Source organism: Pelmatolapia mariae, linkage group LG16_19 (assembly GCF_036321145.2).
Source record: "Pelmatolapia mariae isolate MD_Pm_ZW linkage group LG16_19, Pm_UMD_F_2, whole genome shotgun sequence".
In the NCBI taxonomy this organism is placed as follows: Eukaryota; Metazoa; Chordata; class Actinopteri; order Cichliformes; family Cichlidae; genus Pelmatolapia; species Pelmatolapia mariae.
Genome location: NC_086241.1, coordinates 26,037,574 through 26,052,995, shown reverse-complemented (window position 1 = coordinate 26,052,995; position 15,422 = coordinate 26,037,574). Strand labels below are relative to the sequence as shown.

General features: G+C 39.3%; 1 protein-coding gene across 1 annotated transcript in view; it reads left to right on the top strand.

Annotated features, from left to right (window-relative positions):
* The first annotated feature begins 852 nt into the window (after nt 1–852).
* Nucleotides 853–15,422, top strand: part of si:dkey-91i10.2 (uncharacterized protein LOC555224 homolog) — a 68,456-nt gene continuing 53,886 nt past the window's right edge. Inside the window, exon 1 of the mRNA XM_063498550.1 lies at nt 853–1,117. The gene's annotated coding sequence lies outside the window, so the exon portion shown is untranslated. The remainder of the gene's footprint in view (nt 1,118–15,422) is intronic.

Sequence of the window (15,422 nt, the reverse complement as noted above, 5' to 3'; positions counted from 1 at the left end):
TGTCCAGGTACTGTGCCTGCAAAACAAGCCCAAACCATGACATTTCCACCACCATGCACGCAGTTTCTATGAGGTGCTGATAACAAACATCTCCACTTTAGTCTTGTCTGTCCTTTGTTCCAATAATCTTGTGGTTTATTCAGATGCAACTTTGCTAACCTAAGCTGTGCTGTCATGTTTATATATATATATATATATATATATAATTTATTGTTCATTCACTGTTAGAAGTAGCGGTGCCAGCATGTAGCAGACACACATCACAATCAGACCTGACTGGCAGCACGCATAATCTGCTCACCCTCTGCCTTTGGAGTTTTGAGGGGGGCTGGGGAGGGGGGTCAGTGTGGCAGTTTTTTCATCTGGGCCAATCACAGGCAGAGTGGGAGCTTGTCCTATGGCCAGTGCTACTTTCACTTGCAGTCGTAAATATCAGTTTCACAGAAACCCACCAACAACACGACCAAAAATGTGCTGTTGATGAATATCAGCTGGCTCTAAACCTCGACTTCACCTGTCACATCACATGTTACTGAGATGCATTAGATATTTTATGATCTTTATTTGTGACTTATCAGCTGCAAACTCCATATATTTTTAACATTTACCAGGTTTGCAAATATAAAAAACGTATTGGCTCTTTGAAGTTTAGAAATAAAAAACAGATTGAAAATAATCAACTTTTAATGACAAAACAGTGACATTATTATTATTATTATTATTATCGAAACATGAAGTGCATTGCATTACTACTATGTAATCATAAAGTTGTAAGGTGAAGGTGGCGTTTTTACGAGCAGCACCTGAAGGCAACACAGTTCCCAAGGAGAAAGCCGCAAAAGCAAGAGGTCGCGTATCTGGGATCCTTCGATAGAAATCCATCAAAAGAGCACGAGGGAGGGACAGAGTGAACGAACGGCCGTGTGGCACGCGGTTTTACGTTAGTGTCGTTATCGATCCACCTGCAGGGAGCCCGGTCTGTGTGCAACCGGCATCAGATTCTTAATAGTGAGGAGCTGCGAGGATTGAACCTGCTCTGTGAATCTGAGCCCACGTATAAAACGAGACGTCTTCTTCTGATGTGATGGAGGGGGGAGCGTCCTGGGAGTAACTTTGAGTAAGTAAAAAGATTAGGATGTATTTTGTCGTTTGAATTAGAAGAGCGGTAACAGCTGATTGATGCTGGCAGCTGCATCACCAGGCAGTCAGGTTTAGAGTCACTGGAGCGATCCCTGCAGTGATTTGTGAGTGCTTTTGGTCCTCAGCTGGTATGACTGACCTGCACATAGCTGCTTGAAGCTTTCTTTCCCCATCACTATATTAATTATACATGTAGTATTCTTTGTAAGCAACCCAGGATAGGGTACTTTGTGTTAGGAGGCATTTTTTCCACACACAGGGTTAAAATTTTAATTTCGTGACTGTTCATATTACCATAGTTCTAATTTATATTTTTACTTCTTTTGCTCGTTGAGTGATTAATTAATAATTTATTACTAACAAAACTGCAAATCACAACTTCAGAGTTCTTTCATTCTCAAGTAAAACATCCTCTAATTTTGAAATTGGTCATAGAAGATAATATACGTACACATTTAAATTAAACTCAGTTTTTCTTATATAGGATCAAATCACAACAACAGTTGCCTCAGGGTGCTTTATACTTTAAAGTAAGAACCCTACAATAATACAGAGAAAACCCCAACAATCAGACGACCTACAGATGACCCGGCGACAGTGGGAAGGAAAAACTCCCTTTTAACAGGAAGGACTCTCCGGTAGAACCAGACTCAGGGAGGGGCTGTCATCTGACAAAGACACACTGTGGAAGAGAACCAGTGCGGCTATTCTTGTATCTATTATTTAATTAATTGCCTTTTGAAGCTTGGGAATGAAGTTTCAGCTTCAAGTAAAGTGTACATAAAAAATGGAAATTAGAACATTTCAGCAGATTTAAAATATTGATAGCTTCAGCAAAGCCAAGATATGAAATTTAGTCATATATAAGTTCTTACATTCCAAGAACACAATAACTAGAAAATATTTTGTATTTTAGCCTTTATGAATAAACGAAAAATGATTTCATTTTACAAATTGCACTTTTTGCAAAAATGAGCAGTTTTTGTGTTTGTAGTGAAAAACTGACTCGCACATGGTGCTTGTTGGTTTAACGGCAAATTGGGACATTCTCAGGTGAGGAGAATTAGAGCAATGAATATGTTTTATAGCCAAGATGGGAGAGTGTAGAACAACGCAGCTACACAACAGTGATTGTATTTGTCTTCATTATCTGCTTTCTCTCTGTGATGCCATTTAGTAAATGAAATAGGAAAGCAGTGCAGTAATATCTTATTTCCCTTGTGGAATCTGCGGAGTCTCGCAGTTTTACCCTCGGGGCTCCTATAGTACAGCATTTTTCGGGATGACTGGGCCTCAGCAGTCATCCAAGCCATGACTGGAAATACCTCTAGGATTGATGGGAATACTGGCTAAAATCCAGACTGCAATCAGATAATGTTAATGAAATTGTTATACTCTTGCAGCAGTTTTCTTTGTTTTCTACGAATAGAAAATACTGCATGAAAGACCTCAGGCTTGCTGTGCATACATATTTTATGACTGTGGACTTAGTAGGAGGTGTTTTTAGTTTTTTTTCCACCAATATAAGAGCCACATGAATTGTTACTGGTGCTCTCTCAAAGGCATTTCCCACTGGACATGATGCACCCTGAAGCCTTTTAGTGCAGTGCTTGCACAGCTTTGGGTATGTTTTTAGGCAGAAAGGATTTACTCATTAAGAGAAATCAAATTCTTGGCAAATTGATTTCTTTTGCCAGTAAACCCTCGCTATTGCTGTATCTTCCATTTTCGTTCCCATTTTCTGTGAAAGAATTGAACTGAAACCTTTTATTGAGACTCTGCCATCTTAAATGAACCTATCAAGCAGTTTCACTCTGTAAATCATCGGGTAGGGAGATTACATTTAATTGTAGATGTTTCAGTACCGGCTTTGCATTGGGGAATTTGAACTTGTGAACTAAAATTCGAAGATTCTGGCTACAGCGCCTAATCTTTCATTCGTAAAGACTTTATGCCCGTCTGATGTTGGCAACAGATGTTAAGCAAATTTAAGATAAACTTGCTCTGAGGGTGTTTATTGCTTGATAGGCTCAGCTCTGTGAGAGGTCTCACACTGAAGAGTCTCAAAGATTTTCGTCCTCAGAGTCTGGCTTTATTGCTCCCTATCTGATCTCTGCATGGACTCAGTCGGTGCAGTGATGTGATGAAAGGCCAAGCGGTGGACCTGCAGACTCTCACAGCTTCATGCAACCTACACACACACACACAGATATGCACAGCCAGCTAAACAAAGTCAATTATATTAGGTGAGTCTGTCAGGCTAAGCTGGGAGAAATGCGTGGAAGGTATACTAAAGGGCCTAGGCTTCTAATACTAATGTGCATACTTGTGACAGGCATTATAAAATACTGGCTTTGTTTTGGAGAAAGATCAGCCTGACTGGACAGAGTTTAATTACCTTCCATTTACTCATTGCTTCAGATCAGGCACTTTTTTAGTCCATTGACTTCCAATTACTTTGTGCCTTAGTGATGATCATTAGTGTGGTCATTAAAGGATTAGTTTCTATGATATGAGCCTTTTCTGTTTTTTGTACAATATACAAATAATGACCACGAAATTAAAACAGTGTCACTGCAGTGTTAGCTTGCATATGATTACTGTTTACGATTAGCTTACAATCTTTTTAGAAATGAAGATTTTTGCCATCCAGTTGATTTCTTTAACAAGCACGATGCTTGTGAGTAGAGTTTAGTTTGGAAAAAAAGACGTTAACATGTAGATTTTTGAAAAAATTATAGTCACTGTGTAGGCTGCGTAAAACTATACATGTATAAAAAAAGGAGCATACAGCTGTACAGCAAAATACATAGTAAGAAAACCCATATAAATTAAAACCAACACATTATTCCAAAGATTGCTTTCAAACTGTTTGTTGTTCAAATTGGCTATTTTGTGCAACATGTGGTGAACAAAATGAATACTGAGAACATGGATCATTGCACTAAACATCAGTTTAAATATATTTAATGTGTGATTTACATACAGAATTAAAGTAATATATTGGTATCTTTGGTCCTGTGGCTTTCTGCACTCACCTGCTGAGGGAAGCTGTGAAAAGCAGTTGAGGTCTAGAAGCCTCGCATTTACAATCAGTTCAAGTTATTAAATCAACTTTGTTGCTGAAGTGTTCTTATTTATTTTGATGTTGATTTTGATGTTTTGGTAGAGCATCGTTAAAGTCTGTGTGCAAATGGGTCTCTGTGTCAGTCCTGTAATAGCCTGGCAGTTTGTCCAAAGTATACCCAGCATCCTGGCCAAGGTTAGATAGGCTTCAGCCACCATGACCTTCACAGTGTAAGCGAGTATAGATAACGAACAGATGATTTACGTTACACCACAGAAATGTCTTATCACCGAGGTGGATTTCTTTTTCAGGAAATTACCATTTTTATCGTAACACAACACAGAAAAGAGTCTGTATGAACGTACACAAAACATTTCTGCTTCATTATTGGCGCCATGTAGAAGGCATTCAGCCTTGATTCAAGAGTGCACACCTGAGGAAAATTTAAAAAATACATCCCAAATGATGCGCCGCAAAAGATCGCCCACATATCAGGGTTGATCGGAATGCATTTATCAGGTCTTTGTCTTTGTTTTGTTGGGTTTTGGAATTCAAGGCAAAAACAACAATGATAAGAAGAACATGTTGGAGGCAGCCAAGCAGCCTCAAACCTCATAGAGTGAACTCTTCTTCTCCCCCGAGAACCTACTTTGTTTTTGTGTCCTGCCTTCAGGATAAACTATAATACATCCCCCTGTGTCCTGTTAGAACATCAGTCACAGCTGCATGCTCAGCCACATGAAGGCAGCTTGACTGACAGAGTGAATGAGCATTCATTTTTTCCCAGTGCTCCCCCCTTTTAGCTATGAACAGCACCAACAAAGGCGTTGTGCATGGATGACAGTCCGGGATCTCCTATACCAATGATGGGCAACCCCTAATTACCAGTGGAGTAATTAAAAATGTGGCAGCTGTGGCAACAGTCATGTGCTTCTAGGAAACCATCGAGAAATGCCCGAAGTAAAACAGTTAACAAGCCTCTTAAAGCTGGATGCACGCACCCTCAAAATATTGCAGCACACTCTTGCAGTTTTCAATGTTCAAAGTCAGAGTGAACTATCCCAGTTGAGCAGTTTTGAGTGATGCAGTTCACGTTGGGTCATAGAGAGGTATTAGTTGCGTTTTCTGAGGGAACACGAAGGCTGGAGTGAAAATGAAAACATAAGAGGCAGACTGAAGAGCAGGAAGGTCACTCGATAAAATGCTAATACAAGTGCTTTGAGTCTATGTGCTGTCAAGTCTGACGAAGAAGGCTTGTTGGCTTCAAGATCTCTCCAAATAAGCCCACAGAAAGCACAACTCTTACAAGCTCTTGCACGGACAGACACACATTCAGCAGTTTGTTAAAAAAGAAAAAAAGAGTGCAACTAATGACATTGATAGTTTATCAGTCTCCTTCTCCACAAACATTTACTGATTCTGACCATGACAATCCCAGCCTTGGGCTTCAAATGTTTTTAATCCAGCATAGTTTACATGTAGTGTATTTTTGTTTGGTATTTTGAGTTGATTCTTATTTTCTGAGGTTCAGCTTCAGCTTCAATTTTAGTACTGTACTTTAAACTAGTGGTAGGTAATTGTTACTTACTTATGCTTTTACAGACAAAACCTAAAAACTTACACTTAGATAGATTTTTAGACTAAATTATCAAAATGTATGTTTAATAGTCAAAATTACATTAAGTGCATCAGTAGTAGTCATCCTGCACAATGATGTATAATAATGTCTTGATGCATACTCAATAATCCAGGTAAGTAAATCCCAAAAGGTTGATCCTGTTTATGTGGATGTAGCGTTTTCAGTGGGAGAAACATTTTGTCACTCATCCAAGTGACTTCTTCAGTCTCAGCTGACTGCAGGTTTCCCCAGCCTTTTAAACAGTACATTTGCACAATAACTGAAACTAGCCCACTGAATGAACAATGGGCTGTGAGGTCAGTTCCTTGATCATTAATATGCAAACTGTCATGACCATTGATCAAGAACCATTGATCAAAGACCACTGATCAATGGCCATAAGTACCATTCACAGAGAGTTGGGGAATGGCTGCAATCAGAGCATTGTAAGACGGTGAAAGATGTACCCTTAGGCCTCCTCTTCGATTCAGAGATGGTCTTTCCCTTTTCACATAAATGGCCTCCTTGACTCCGCGCTCAAACCAGCGTTCCTCCCTGTACAGAATGTCTACATCCTCGTCATTGAAAGAGTGTCCACTGGCCTGTAGGTGTAAATAGACTGCAGAGTCCTGGCCTGACGAGGTAGCTCTTCTGTGTTGTGCCATCCGCTTCACCATAGGTTGTTTGGTTTCCCCGATGTATAAGTCATGGCAATCCTCCTGGCACTTAATGGCATACACTATATTACTCTGTTTGTGTTGGGGGACCCGATCCTTGGGGTGGTCCACGTTTTGGTGCAGTGTGTTTTGGGGTTTAAAAGCCACGGAAGAAGACCGAAGACTGAAGAAGTCACTTGAATGAGTGACGAAAAGTTTCTCTCTTTGAAAACACAAAGTCCAGATGAACAGAATCAACCTTTTTGGATGTATAATACTGTAAGTTTTAAAATGAGCCTCTATAAAGACACTCTAAATCTGGCCAAGCTGTTAAAGACTGAAGTCATTCATGTTGATCTACAGTACTCAGTGTTGGGGAGTAACGGAATACATGTACCGCCGTTACGTATTTAAAATACAAAATATGAGTAACTGTATTCCGTTACAGTTACCGTTTAAAAAGGTGGTATTTAGAATACAGTTACTTTGTTGAAATAAAGGGATTACACGGCGGTATTTTCCTGTTTCATGTTGTCGCGGGTCAAGACTGTTTGGGTTTTGTTTGACAGCTATGTTCTGTTGTTCCAGGCGGCAGCGTTACGGTTGCCATGGTTACAGGATAACGCACGCTCTCTGCAACTGTGTGTTTCCTGGGTGAGAGAGCGCCTTTTTGTTGTTGTTGTTGTGCTAAGCTGATAGGCAGAATGCTGCAGGCATAGCCCTAAAGAATGTAGCCTCATGGGCAGTGTAGTCCGTGCTGCAGGGAGAATGGACTGCCATACCCGTTATGTGTCTGTGAGCGCGAGTAGGGAGAAAAAGGAGAGTGGAAAAGTACGAGTTGTCATTGAGCAGAAATGGGAGCTGGAAGCATGTAAATATAATAATAACCACTGCAGCCAAGAAGAGTGCCTGACGAGCCCAGTTGTAAGTACGCTATTAAGACTCAACTGTACACTGTGTTCGTGTTTTCCTCCGAAACAATAAGTTCCGTTGGAGCAGCCTTTCAACGCCTCTCTCTGTCTCTCGCTAGCAAACTTGACCCAGACAACAAAGTAAAGCTAGTTTTCCGCTACGAGCCCGACACGGAACCCGAGGTATTAGCCAGAGGTCCCTTTACTACGGTTCGGAGCCGCGGATCTTCAGTAATAGTAATAAACCACACAGCAATAGCACATTAATGTAGTTGTAAAAAGCATGATAATATATTAAGTAATATTAAGTACTCAGAATACGTTACTCTCATTGAGGAACGTAAAGGAATACGTTACAAAATACATTTTGGGGCATGTATTCTGTAATCTGTAGTGGAATACATTTTAAAAGTAACCTTTCCAGCACTGACAGTACTATGCAAAAGTCTTGAGGTCCCCCTCATTTTAGTATTTTCTGCTAGGCAAATGGGAAATAGGTCCAGCAATTTATTGAAATGTCCAAACATACATGTAAAAACAGTATATAAGGCAATTTTGTACATTTCTAACAAGCTTGAAGTCAATATTTGGTGTGACCCCCTTTATTCTTCAACACAGCTTGAACTTTCTGAGACAATCCTTCTTGAATTTTAATATCTCCTTTGGATGTTGGCTGCCTTTTGTTCCATTTTCTGTCAAGTTGATCCCACACTGCTTCAATAATGTCGAGGTCCGGGCTCTGGAGAGGCCAATCCATGACTGACAGTGTTCCACTATGTCTTATGTTTTATCCAAGTATGTTTTTACTGCACTGGCAGTGTGTTTGGGATCATTGTTATGTTGGAAAATGGAGCCAATGCCAATCAAACAATTTTTTTTCTTAAAAAAAAAAAAAAAGAAATTTAGGGCTGAGCTGATTAGCATATTAGTTTTTTTCTTTGAGATAGTGGTACTCACATGATAGCCATTGCAAGTATATGATTATATAGAATGTTATAGTGTTGATTAAACATAATATATAAGTATTTAACATGAGCTCATCTTTAAACATCTGGAGCAGAAACAATCTCACTACACATAATACAGTTTTATGGGTAGTGAGGCATTTTGATGATATTTTATTACTACTTTTGCTAAAGTAATGGTTCTGAAAAAGCTCCTCCAGCACTCGTCATTGCCAGCTAGTAGAAAATCATTAGATGATATAATATATCAAATAATATTTTACAATCCTTCTGGCAGGAAGGAGTGCAGAAAGGTAAAAACATGCAGGATCAGTGCAGCAAGCTGTAGGAGGCAGTCGGCATGTATAAGAGAATAAAAGACTGGCAGCAAAAAAAATCCCTGCTTGTCTTTCTGTAAAAGTCACTGCACACCACTGCTGCACATCATACACAGATAGTTTCTGGCCTATCACAAGGAATCATCTTGGTGCAAAAATACTTTTTCATGCCTGTCAAACAATATTACTTTTAGCATTTTTTTGTACAGTTAACTAAAGAAATGATAACAAATGATGTGTTTTTGCAACAGACTGTTAGTAACAAAGTGCCTATATTTAGATATATAGGCATGTATCTCCTCTGTATGGGTATAGGGGTGTAATGTCATGTTAACAATCCATTAACATCTGGCTTACATCCACCAAGGTCTTTAAAGTTATTGGTTAAATTGACAAAAAGACTTAAAGCTTAGAAACTATGATGCTTACAATTGTGGTATTTAATGTTAACATATAGGAAGTAGCATTTCAAGATTTCAAGGTCAGTAGATTGATCTGATAGGGAAAGTGACAATAATGCTATATAAAGCAATTTAAATCTGTTTTTCTTACTGCCAGTGTTTGTGCTGATATCATGTAGGCAGACATGGAATGTTAGATGGGGAAATATGTTACTTTACTATAACTACATTGCAATAACAGGTTATAACCGTTTAAATACATAACAATTTGAATACAGGTTTGTGACAAATGCTGTATAGTATGTCAATTTTAAAGACATTACAAAGAGGTCTGTCTTCTTGGAAGTAAAACAAAGAAATAAGGGGCTTACTGAAGAGTTTTGCACACTACTGTACATTTGCATTACTCCACAAAGGAGAATGAAAACAGGAAATAAGCCCCAAACTTGCTTCAGACGTGTATTTTAAGGCATTTTTCTTTGCTTACACCTTTCATTTGTAATGTCTATGTGCTCTCTGCAAGGTGTAATCCTCTCTAATGTAGCATCAATCCAATAATAATATTATGTGGATTAGCCTCTATAATCCATTCAGGTTTATTATTCAGGTAGTATTAACGTACTGAAGAACAAAAGCTGCAATCCTGTGGCACAACCAGTCAACAGAGGTATTTAAGAAGCATATTTTAAGGTGTGTTTAATCATTTTAGCAAAAGACCATATTATACTTTGAGCGCTTCATACTGCCTTTAAATACACCATAAAAATGTGTGTAAAAATGTTATTTCATACATCCCTCATGTCTCTCCTATTAGCTGGAAACCTGGCTGCACAGCTCTGCATGTTAAGTGCTGATAAGGCAGGTTTTGAGTGAGTCAAACAAAGGATGAGGGTGGTTACTTGCAAGTTACCTCAGCAAGCAGCAGCAGCAGGTTCCTTTCAGTGCAGTCATTTTTTAAAAAGCATAACCTTGCTGACAGCCTGTGGCAGCGTAAATGCTCCCTCAGTCCGTGCCCTCTCCACCCGTCATCTGGTGTAACCATGAGTAAGGCTTCACACAGAGCTCCAGCTGTGCTCACTCTCCACATCCAACCTTTTTCCCTTTCCCTCACCACCGCTCTCATTTTCTGTGCCTCTTTTTTGCTCTTCTTCACTGCATGCTCCAGCGATCCTATCTGTTCTGCCTCTGTCCAAATTTTCATTTTTTTCTCTATTGCAAGCAGTTTGTTCTCTCTTTTTCTCCCACTGATAAGAAAAAACACTGAGCACAACTGAAGATAAAACGAGCACTGTGCGTTACATCAGTGTTAAATTACTGCCTTTTTCACTAGGAGTAGGGCAAAGGTTCATTGAGACAAAGTACTAGCCTGGTGCCCAAAGAAGAGGAGATGTGGTTGCTTGAAGTCAACCACTTTACAGCAGACTGCTGTAAAATTTTTACTTTCTGGAACATTTTTACGTAAAAAAAAAAAAAGTAAAAATTCCTTTCTGGAATGGCTCAATCAATGTAAATTGCAATATTAATAAGTATTTTTTTTTATTAATATCTGCCACCCTGTAGTTCGTTAGTTAGGCCCCAGTCACACTGGCCTATCGACCAATCGGCAACCCCTTGGATAATGTTAGTCACTAAAGGAATTATATATATTATATAAACCATTTGCAACCAAAATAATTATCTATATTCCGGTTGCAAATGCTTGCTGGAGGTTGATGCCATTCACTGTGAATAGATCGCTAAAGTCTGGTTACAGAGACTTACAGACCAATCAGTGACCCCTTCAGGCAACCACAGCTCACTAAGGAAAAATCTGTACTCCCCAACCAGTTGGCGAGTGGTTGCTGCCAGTTGCCAGGTAAAAATCGGTCACAAAGAGGTATATAGTGCTGCACCAAAAATTGGTTGCTAACATATTGTAGCAGTCCCCCAATCATTCGCACAGAAGACAATGACCACTTGCCAACTGTGATTAAATGTGTTGGTTACAGCAGTAAGCCATAATGTTACTTTAAAGTGGAAGATTCTCCGTTTCAGATTTTCTTTGCACTTTTTTGACTACCGCATAGGGAGTAGTTGGCAAGTGTTTGCAGACAAATTTTTATCTTCCATGCAACGGTGGCAGTTTCCAAGTAACTAAAGCAATCACAAGGATGTTTCTGGTGCAGCAGCCTCTTTGCGACTGGTTCCATTTGGCAGCAAATGCTTGCCAGCTGGTTAGGGCATATACATTTTTCTCTAGCGACTTGTGGTTGGCATGGTCAAGGTCTGCATGACTCAGGCAATCGATTTCACAGCAACATGCAGCAACCTCTAGCAACCACTTGCCACTGATTGGGGAATACAAATTTTTACCTAGCAACATAAGGTTGTCAGGGCACGCAAACAGGTCTCTAAGTCAGAGGTAAGAAAACACACCACATATTCCCACTCTTACTGAAAAAATATGGCATGAGGTTCAGTCTTCCATAGACATTGTTTATTTTTTTCATATTTACTAAAAACATTTAAATCACCTGGAAGTGTTTCATAGCAGCAAAATTCATTTAAAGGTTATATACTGTACAAGTTTTGATGGATGTTTTCCACAGCCCCGCTGCATTACAATGCAGAATATTCTCACCTGATCGGATCTCTGAAACCACAAGTTTCTAAAGAATTCTGTCAACAGGAATAACCTTCCCAGCGGGAAGCCCTCTAGAAATCAACCATGAGTGTCAATTCCACAAAAAACAAAAATAGCAAAGACAAAAATAGCATTGTGACTTAGTAGATTTGTGCCCAGGACCATTTTTATTATTGAGGTATTACTCATGTTAGATTTGCCATCCATACAGTGAAGACAGTAGCATTTTAGCAGCTATATAAACATATATACATTTTCTCAGAGGAGACTTCACTGGGTGTGTGTGTGTGTGTGTGTGTGTGTGTGTGTGTGTGTGTGTGTGTGTGTGTGTGTGTGTGTGTGATGTGAAGCCAGATGCAGAATCCTAATGAGACTCGAAGCCGCCGCTGCCTCTTTGCCACCTGACAGCTCGAAGACGGATTCTGCTTTTGTGTTTGTATTTTGTGTGTGTTTGCAGTGCACATGTTTATGTCTGGTGTCTACCGCCGGACTATTAGGATTCAGACAACATTTTTACCAGAAGACGGATTATCCTAAAAACAGCTGAATTGGCTGCCAGTGTGTGCAGAGATGTTGGTTAGTTGATCAGCGGGGTCTCAGAGGAATGTGTCTGGTTGAAGAGGCTAAAGACTCTGTGCTGATTTTCAACTTCGCCTTTAGCAATTTGGTTGGTGAAATATGGATTAAACTGCTGCTCTCCACCTTCCACCCTCCTCTTTCTCCCCATTTGTCTCTGTCTTCTGTAAAGTGCTACAGTATAAGGGACAATGCCATTAAAAAAAAAAGTTATCCTATTGAACGTTACAAGAACCTAACCTGCAGAAAATAAAGTATCAAGATAGCGGTAAAAATACTAAACAAAGACAATAAAGATAGACTTGACCGGTCCCTCTTGTTCTTAATATTTTTAACCTTGTACAAGCACAGCTTTTTTTTTTTTTAAACTGACCTTGATTTGAAATAAATAGCCACCAGAGTGCTGAGAAACCTGCAATCCCCGGGTTATGTTGTTGCACCAGTTCCCATATACTCCTTAGCACTGACATCAAATAAAAAATAAACTAACCACAAAAAGTAAATTTGTGTTTGGGTGATTTCTTTGTTGTAACAGTGTTTCTTTGCAACAAATCTTATACTGCTGCAAAGCCTATTCATTTCCCCTTAAGTGGTGCCACATTTGTAAGGAAAATGCATTTATGGGTTGAGCACCAGAGTGAAGTATGTAGAAAAACTTTCCAAATCTTTTGCCAGTGCCAAACAGCTTATTTTGTTAATAACTCTAGTTTGGTGCCATTGATTGGATTGGGTGATTGAAATTTGAAGAAAAAGACAACTTATCAATTTAGCAATTTATTCATTTAGCAAACGGGCCTGGCACCTCCTCCTCAAGCTCGTCACCGGCTTGGTAATACACTGCCATGGGATAGCATCCCATTATTCAACCAGCACATATCACAAGTCAGCTAGTGTGGTCGCATTCGTCACTCTGGTACGAATGCAAAACAAAACCAATCAAGTGTTCAGTGGGGTTGAGGTCAGACTGCAGACAGGTCTTTGGCACCATTTAAAGGAAAATAAACAGGCTTTCCAACAGCATCAGATTAATTGTCAAGAAGAACTGTTACAAATGAAATAATCGAATACACACATTTTTCTGTACTCTCGGTGCTAAATTTATTTAATTCTACTCCTTTATTGTTTTTACTCGTGTGGTAGCTTAAAATCTGGCTAAAGGAGCTTCTTTATAAATATCATTATTTTATTATTGTTACAATTTGAAAATTTGTGTAGCATCGTCAGGCAGTCAAATCAGGTTTTGGATACACCTCCAGTGGACTGTGTCATGTCCGTACAGGAAGCTGTGTGTTCTCTTGTGTGCTCACCAACACACCACAAGTGTATTTTTATGTTTCAAGTCTATACTTCTTTTCATCAGATGTTTTTAGAAGGCTAAAGAGGCCCATTTATGTAGCACCTATACAATTACTGATACTAGGGAACATTATCATACATCAGAATGGGGTATCACAATATACTATGACATTTCATCCAGTACTTAGTTAAACTGTTAAATGTAATTACATATTTTGTGGGATTGTGGGATTTGTATGAAATATTTTTAGACACTCACAGTGCGCTAGGCAGTCTTTATGAAAATTTTCATCAAGATTGAGACACTTGTCTAGGAGGAGATGGGGACCATACAAACATAGATATGTTACAATCATTATTATAGTAAGTGCAGTGAGTGGGATGTGAGAGTGTTTCAGTTGGGAACGCTGTCTTTTATTTTCTGCTGTTTGTCTAGAATCCTGCCTGGAAGATTATCTTCATGGAATGTGGCCTTCATATAAATCACAAGATCATCCCAGTAAGAGATATTTGGGGGGATTTTTTCTTTTTTATCCTAATCTTCTCCATGAAAAGCTTATTTTTATTTTATGTGCTTATTGGCAATCACTGAGTTCAAAAAGCAGAAATGCCTTTTTGTTCTCAAATGACCTCACATCTGTTTTGGTGCCGTAGAAATAAGAAATACATATGAAAATGGAGGCATGTTGCTGCAGACAGTCCTGGGATCAAAACTGAGGCCTTTCTGTGGGTTCTGTCCTGGTACACCAGCTTCCTCCTAGAGTCCAAAAAAACACGTGTGAGTTAGAGTAATTGGTGATTCTAAATTGCTCATAGGCGTGTCTCAACCTTCAACCCGTGATAACTGGGAAAGGCACACAGTGACCCTGAATTGGACCATGGATAGAAGAAAATGGATAGATTGCTGGATTGTGTCATTGTGCAAACATGTATAGACTTAACTGTATGCCTTCTGGTGGTAGTCCAGATGTCTGCTTTTGAAAAAGCCTCACTGACACAGGAGGAGTGATGGTGTCAGTGTCAGGGGTGATTCCTGCAGAAGGGGAAAATGTCCACATTTCCAAGGTGCACACAATCATTTGTTGGCAGTGGTGCAGAGTCTGGTGGAGGCTGATAGAAAACCTTTGAAAGTTTTATGTTTAAAGAGAGCCATTTATAGGAAACCTGAGGTATGTGTACACCCTGGCAGTGGCATCTAGGTATTCTAGCATAAAGCCGTAATGCTTTTCTAAGGGCTTTACCGTGTGTCATACAGCAACCTTGTTTGTTTCCTGCTACGACTGCGCGATGATATATATCGTATGATAAAATGAAAACGTCTGTCATTTCACATTTTGTGGTATTTCAGAATACACTGTGGCATTACTACTGGCACTAAGTATGTGGACGAGCCCAACTACACAGCCCTGTTTGAGTTTGATGGTGCACTTTATCTGAGATTGCATTGAGACTTTGCAGTCGTGTTTTGCAGACAGGCTTTTTTCTTGATGACCATGCAGGAGAAATGATAGGCTCAGGAAAGCTCCGCATGAGGATCGTCTAGTGTGTGTCACTATGTATAATGCTGTGACCAAAATATTGTTTTTGTTCACAGTCTCCATGTAGCCATCAATGAGTATCTAAATATAAGTATATTTTTCTGTAATAATAACCCGTGGTAGGTCATATGGGATTTTAAAGTTTTCAAGGTGCTAGTTTAGCGAGCATTTGTGTTTCTGGCTCTCAGGCTGAATATGCAAGATGTTTTGTTGTGACATTTTACATTACATATGCTATAATTATAACTTGAAGTGAGTTGTTTACTTGTTATAACGTACGTATTTATGGTGAGGCTTAGTTTGCTGCTATAGTT